Source organism: Lathyrus oleraceus, chromosome 3 (genome assembly GCF_024323335.1).
Source record: "Lathyrus oleraceus cultivar Zhongwan6 chromosome 3, CAAS_Psat_ZW6_1.0, whole genome shotgun sequence".
NCBI lineage: Eukaryota > Viridiplantae > Streptophyta > Magnoliopsida > Fabales > Fabaceae > Lathyrus > Lathyrus oleraceus.
This window is the reverse complement of record NC_066581.1, coordinates 280,362,665-280,370,509: the sequence shown is the minus strand read 5'-3', so window position 1 is coordinate 280,370,509 and position 7,845 is coordinate 280,362,665.

The following is a 7,845-nucleotide window of genomic DNA, read 5'->3' as shown; positions in this document are numbered from 1 at the left end:
TAGGCTACATATCTCTTTTGTCTACCAATTGCCTCAAATGAGGACTTTTCCTTCTTGGGACAAAAGTAAACAAGCACAAACATCGCCTCTTAAGGAGGACTTCAGACAGTTGCCTGGCCAAGTAACAGGCCAGGTCTTCCAGACTACATGAAGAAAAAGGATTCTACCTCAATGCAAATGCTATCAAGCAAAGCAAAGCAAGTTCTTAACAGAACTGAGCAACTAATGGTACCTGAAACCAGTCAAACAAAATCAGTATATAATTCAAACTCAAAACCAATATAAGATAAGGATCAACAGTCAACACAATCAGTCAAATGTGCAATGCACAAAGCTCAAAGCATATGAGCTAAGCATCCTACAAAACAAACAAGTTAGTTCATGATAATCAATCAAACTTAATCAACTTGCATAAGTCTCCTTAAGGCATTTGCTTCTTAACCTGAAAAACCAAACTCAAACATGAGCAACAAGACCACTAGGATAAGCCTAGGGTCAAAAGGAGATAAAAAATCCAAAACAGCAAGTGAAAGCTATCCAAAATCAAATTCAAACAATTAAGAAACAAACCCAAGTGGTTTCACATTCATATCATTCATCATTATCATTTCACAAACAAATTAGGTCAAAACATGTCATATAGAACCTCAAAGAAGTCAATAGAAAGATTCAAGTCAAATCCAATCACAAACATTTCAATAAATCCTCAAATAATTCATGACCAAACATCATCCATAACATGATAAGCATACCAAATTTCAGATCATTTGGATCAAAGGAAGTAGGTCAATGAAAATCAGAAAGTCAAAGCAAGTTCAAACAAACTCATACAAAGCATCAAAACATGCACCAACTTCAATAAATCATAAAACAGTGATAAAACATGATAAATGAATGGGACTAAAACCATGACAAACTTTAAGATGTCTACAATTCACATGTCAAATTTCAAGTCCATCCAATTAAGCATTAGAATTTCACAAACCAAATACAAACATGTATCACAAAAAGTCAACAAATGACCAAACAGGGGAGAAAATTCCAATCAAATAGGAAATGCCATCAATAATTCCAGAAAAAATCACATGTATTCTCAACATCCACAAGTATGTTCATGCAAAAATCCAGACCAATTTGAGTTCAATAAGCATGGGAAATAAAATCATGAAGTTGGACATGAATGGTGTGACACAAATTGTCACACCCCTATTCAAAAAATCATATCTCATCAACCAGCAATGATAAATTCACAAACTCTACACCAAAATCACCATGAACATGTCTAGTTTAAGCACAAACAATTTCAAAGGCATTGGATTATGTATCATCATTTCACAAGCAAATTGGCATAGCACACACAAAATGGACAACATGAACAAACCCTAGCACATTTAAAAATCTACACGTGCAAAAAATCTGGAAAAATCACCATAATAAACTAGAAATCAAGAGGAGCATTTCACAAAACATCCCATCAAAATTGGATAAAAAATGAGTGACTTATGAATTTTCTAAGTTTGACATACAAAATGAAATAAATATAAAAAAGAAATTGAATTAAATGAAATATAAAACCGGCAGTGGCATTTGGGTAAATATTGGACTCACTAAGTGAAACGCCGCGTTTCACTTAGTGAGGTGGCGTCCAGGGATTCGCTTCATGGCAATGGAATAGTGACTGCATGCAAAAAAGAAAAATTCCAGCAACCAAAACACGTTTTCTGGGTTTAAGAAATTAGGGTTTATCGCCACTGTTCATCATCATCTTTCCAGATTTCAGCAAGAACGAAATGCAACAAAAATCAAAAATCGACATACCATTGTGTACATCTAACAGAGTACATCAACATTCCAACATTCATTTTCATTAATTCAAGCTAACAAGGAAGAACTAAGCACAAACACATTTAACCAACAAACTTTAAATCGATGTTTCTCTCTCAATATTCAACCATTTTCCACGATTTAAGTTTCATTGTACTCAGCATGGCAATACCTTTCTAAAGCATAGCATGATTTTGAAAATAAAGAGGTTCGAAATCTTACCAGATTTGAAGAACAATGATGGAACAGTGGTTCTTTGGTCACAACAAGCTGAAACAGATGCTTAGTGATGTTCCAGATGATGAATGGAAGAAGAATTTTAGCTCAACAATGCTGGGTTATGCTCAAATCGAAAACTGCCATGTGAGGTGCTTCTTCCAACAGTCCATAAAAACAGCTCTACAGTTGTAGATTGTTGCTTGCAAAAGGCTCAAAAATGATGGTGGGTGATGGACCAAAGCTCAGGAACACGAGTTCTTTTAAGATTTTCAGAAAAAGTTTCAAGTAGAGAATGAGAATTTTTGAGAGAAAAATGAATTTTAGATCTGGTTTGGCAAAGTGTGGCTAGGGTTTTCTATCAGAAAATGTCCAATATATACTCTGTTTAACATCCTTAAGTTTGGTTAGTGGAATGGTAATCACAATTTGGTTAAATGAAGTGTTTTGGTATTTTGCTAAAAACCACTCAAGTTGCATGGGGTGCATGTTAATGCACGAAAATGGGCTTTAACACATTCCAAATTTGATTTCTGAACATTGGCAAATGGTAAAAAGTGTAGGAAATGGTTAATTTGAAAATCCACTTTTTCACCTCCCTCATTTTAAATTCAAGCCACTTGAAAAAGGCCATTTTGATTGGTTGATTTTTGGTGAATTGTGATGAAGGATTTGGATAGAGCACATGAAATATGACTTGTAGCAAAAAATCTCACTCAATTTGGCCAAATGGTTTGGAAGATATGCCACTTTGAAGTTCAAAATTTTTTGAGAATGATTTGATCATAACTTGCCAACCACACATGAGAAATGAGTGTTCTTGGACTTTTTGGAAATGGGAGAACAAGATATTCAACTTTCATGTTGGACAAAAATTCATTTGAAGCTTGAATGATGATGTAATTTTGAGGAGAAGAACTTTCCATTTTTGGCAAATTCCAATTACAGGTCAACTTTCTATTTTTGGAAATTTTCTGTCTGACCTCAAATTCTTCACTGTGGATGTTTGACATGTTATATGAGACTTATATGGACATGAATTAGGCCTCTCAAACCAATTCCCACCATCAAATCACTTATTAAATGCACAGTTGACCATAGTTGACTTCAGTTGACTTTGCTAGGGTTTTGGCTGACTGAACAATGTTCTGATGAATTCCAAGCCCCTACCACTTGATATCTTGATTCAAAATGATGTCGTAACTCATATGAACTCTTGATGAATGATCATGGTGCCCAAATTCTTCAAGAATGGCCACCATATATTGCTCAATGACTGGTTTGACTGATTTGACCTAGCTGGCTTCATCTGCAAGTAACATGGTTAGATGACAATATTTTTGTACCTTTGGTTAATAGATAGATGGAAAGAAATGATACACAAATGCAAAACATGCTTGGTGATCAAGAACCACACTCACAAGATAACCCACCCACTATGAGGGAAGCATAGGTGCACAAAGATCCTTGAGGCAATGATATGGTATGATATGATGCCATGAGGGATCTTAGGGACAAAATTAGGGTCTTACAGATGCCCCTATTTAAGGTCATTCTAGCCGGAGAAGTGAAGTTTAGAAATCTTCATCTCGACGCGGTAGAATGGGCTTAAATAACAGTAATGAGACAAATTTTGGTCCCTAAGAGACCTCATGATGCAAATGTATGCATGCAAAAGACACAAACTCTGTGGGGAATATGGTTCACCCAGAAGAAAAGACGATCCGTCGGAGTAATACACTCACCAGGAACAGAGACTCTAACAAGATTCTCATTGGGGATAGTAAAAGAAAAAGAATGCGTGAGCAGGGCACGACTTCAAGTTGGGGAAAAACAAAACTGACACAGCGTGAACAAGACACGACTCTGATTAGGGTAATAACAGAAATCAGACTGGAGACCTCACTGAGGAGTGAAGGACTCACACTGGGGAAAAGAAAATTCCAAAGAAAAAAAACATCCATTGGAGAGACACAAGCTGACTCCTGGGAAAAAGCAATAGGAAACTCCACTGGGGAAGCACCAAAGAATGAGATGTTACCGGTATAAGGGTAACAAACTCAGGAAGAATGAATATCTAAGACCGGTATAAGGGTGAGAGATATCAATCAACCAAACGTTTGAGAGAGACCTGAAAAAGGTACATCAACTCAGGAAAATTTGACTCCACAGGGGACCGAAGTCATAATAGGGAGTAGAAAGGAAGGGACACCAGGGATACCGAGGTATATAATAGGTGACCGACCGAAAACGTGGATTGGTATATATGCCAAAACACTCATCATCCGAAACACAAACTGGTTAAAGGATGGATATTCGATTCTACAAAGAATACGAATCTTGCTCAGCTGGGGAAAATCAACAGAGGATTCCAACTAAAGAGCGCATGAGACATATTATTCATTACCGGCAGACCGTGAATAATATACTCGAAAGGAAAAGACACCAGAGATACCGAAGTATATAATAGGTGACTAACCGAAAAGAGAGACAATCGATACCAAGCATCCGGGTAAACGAAAGACAACTCAAAGGGATAAATTGCAAGCATCCGGCAATTATCCAAAGAATATTTGATTCCGCAAAAGGGAGATAACGAAACTTACTCGACCAGGGAAACACAAAAGGCTTCGATTGAAGAGTGCATGAGATATATTATTCATTACCGGCAGACCGTGAATAACATACTCGCATGGAAGATTATCCACAACCGGTATAAGGGTTAATAAAGGATAAATCAACCGAAAAGAAAGGTATCGGGATACCAAACTAGGTATATAATGATGACCAATCAAAGGGAACAACAACATTACCAACACAAGGGTAAATGAAAGGAGACCCGCTGGGGATAAATTGCAAGCATCCGGCAATTATCCAACTGTACCACAAGGCACAAACTCCGCTGGGGAGAAACATCAACACTTGAGATTTACAACTACCGAATACGGGGTAGAAGACCACAGACTCAACTGGGGATAGAAATCACCACAGGGAGACACCAACTCTGTTAGGGATGAAACCACTACAACAGGAATCCACTTACAATCAGGACGAACCACAAAGGTTATCTCTGTTAGGGAAAAAAAGATAGGACTTACAACTACCGAATACGGGGTAATAGCCATACTCTGGTGGGGATAACCATGAATTAGGGTTTACATCTACCGAATACGGGGTAGAAAACCAACAACTCTGCGTGGGGATAGAATAAATCACAAATCCGCACGGGAAACCAAAATAGGGCTCATAACAAACCACAAACTGCTGGAGAGCAGGAAAAAAGGATTTACAACTACCGATTGCTAGGTAGAAAACCAAAACTCTTGCCGCGGAATAAAGGTATATAACCACCAATTCCATCAAAAGGGCAAGGAAAATAGGACTTACAACTACCAGTATGAGGGTAGAGGCCCGAAAAACTCCGCTGGGGAACAACCCACTGGGAAGCACAAGGCAATTGACAAATAGCCAATTCGGGAATAATCCGAAAAGACAGACTGAATCAAGACACGTCCTAATGAGGATGTAACTCAAATAGGAAAATCCATCCCAATATATATGTTGGGAGGAAACGGAAGAAACCGTCATCCACGAGGATATATCTCAGTGGGGAACTGCAGAAGGACAGACGAAAGACACTTTCTGCTTATGGGGCTGACTCTACATGGAGAGATTTAACACCCGACATCTGCTAGGGGAGATCTATTAGGGATCTGCACCACCATAGCAAGGAACAATCAACAAAAGATATATGGCGAGAAATGCAACATGAATATCTGAATGTTTATGATTATGCATGAATATGCGTGATTTATGTTTGATGAATGCTGACAAAACAGACATATCTAACACAAACAGGTCCGGGAATCAAACGCCCGGTATTATACTTCCAGGGGAGAACCAACTGGAAAGCCAATCTGCGGAGATCTACATGCTATAAAGCATAGATCTACGGGTACTGCTGGGAAAGCAGAGGATCAAAGATATCAGGGTACGCCAAATCTCTGAGTGATGGATCAGCAAACAACCCAACCAGGGTACAGAAAGTCACAACGGGCAAAACAGCCACCAAGACGAATCCGTTGGGGAACAAGAGAAAATCTCGAAGATCCGCAGGGGATCTCAGCATCAACTGAGAAACAAAAAGTTCTGCAACTCCAAACAACTCCGGGGAACAACCCACTGAAGGAGAAGAACATCATCCAAGTAGAATCCAACTGCATAAGCAACTCTACTGGGGAAAACAGCTGCTGGAGAAAACTGAGTCTTCAACAACACTCTGCTTGCAACTATGCTGGGGAACAACCCCATCACAAGATCTGGAGAAAGGAGATACAACCAAACCAGGAATATGAACCAAATGTCGTACCTGTTGGAGATCATGCCACCCTTGGGAGAGCACTGAGATATTCTTGAGTATCCTTTCAACCTTGTGAATATTCACTTTGTTTAAAACAACAATTTTTTGAAAAATTTGATTTGTTTAAAACAATGATATTTTATCAATTGAAACATGCAAAACATTTGTTGAATTGAAACAAATAAGAGTGCAAATAATTGGATAAAAGCTCAAATTCATTTGATGGAATGGTAGCCTGCAAATGGCAAGACTCCATAGATATGTACAAATTTGAAATCAGTGATATATATTGGAAGAGGGCTACATTGAACATAATGATCCTTTCTCTACCAATTTGAATCTCGACGTATTCGAAGCTTCAGTTTGACGACGAATCGAGAATCCTCTGACGAAATGACAGCTGTGGAACAGAAAGTCTTGTCAGGATACAGTTACTTGCCAAATCCCCAATTTTTGCCTAGATTGCCCCAGAGTGAGGTACTCAATCTAGCGGGATGTAAATATTCTTTTTTTTCAAGTCTCTAATTTTTGCCTGGATTACCCTTGCGGGTTTTCCACCGAGACGCTCATTTTTGCCTAAGCCGCCCTTTCGGGTTTTCAACTTAGCGAGCTATTCTATTTTTCATTTGCATATACTACTTTTTTTTTAGGCAAAGTATCTCTTGACTGCATCGGAATTCACAGGACGAGTGAAATCCTCCCCATCCATTGTTGTAAGCATCAAAGCTCCGCCTGAAAAGGCTCTCTTAACAACATATGGACCCTCGTAGTTTGGAGTCCACTTGCCCCTGGAATCGGGCGCGAAAGACAAAACTTTCTTGAGCACGAGGTCACCTTCTCGGAACACACGAGGCTTGACCTTCTTATCGAATGCTTTCTTCATTCTCTGCTGATATAACTGACCATGACACATGGCAGTTAACCGCTTTTCTTCAATCAAATTCAATTGGTCATAATGACTCTGAATCCATTCAGCATCAGTCAACTTGGCTTCCATCGAGACTCGCATTGAGGGGATCTCCACCTCTACTGGGAGAACAGCTTCCATGCCGTAAACAAGAGAGAAAGGGGTTGCCCCTGTTGAAGTGTGTACCGACGTACGATATCCATGCAAAGCAAATGGCAGCATCTCATGCCAGTCTTTGTACGTGACAGTCATCTTCTGGATAATCTTCTTGATATTCTTATTAGCAGCTTCAACAGCCCCATTCATCTTAGGTCAGTAGGGAGAGGAATTATGGTGTGCAATCTTGAATTCAGCGCACAACTCATCCATCATCTTATTATTCAGATTAGATCCATTATCAGTAATGATCCTCTCTGGCACACCATAACGGCAAATCAGCTGGTTCTTGATAAACTTCACAACCACCTGTCTGGTTACATTCGCATACGAAGCGGCTTCAACCCATTTGGTGAAGTAATCAATTGCTACGAGAATAAAC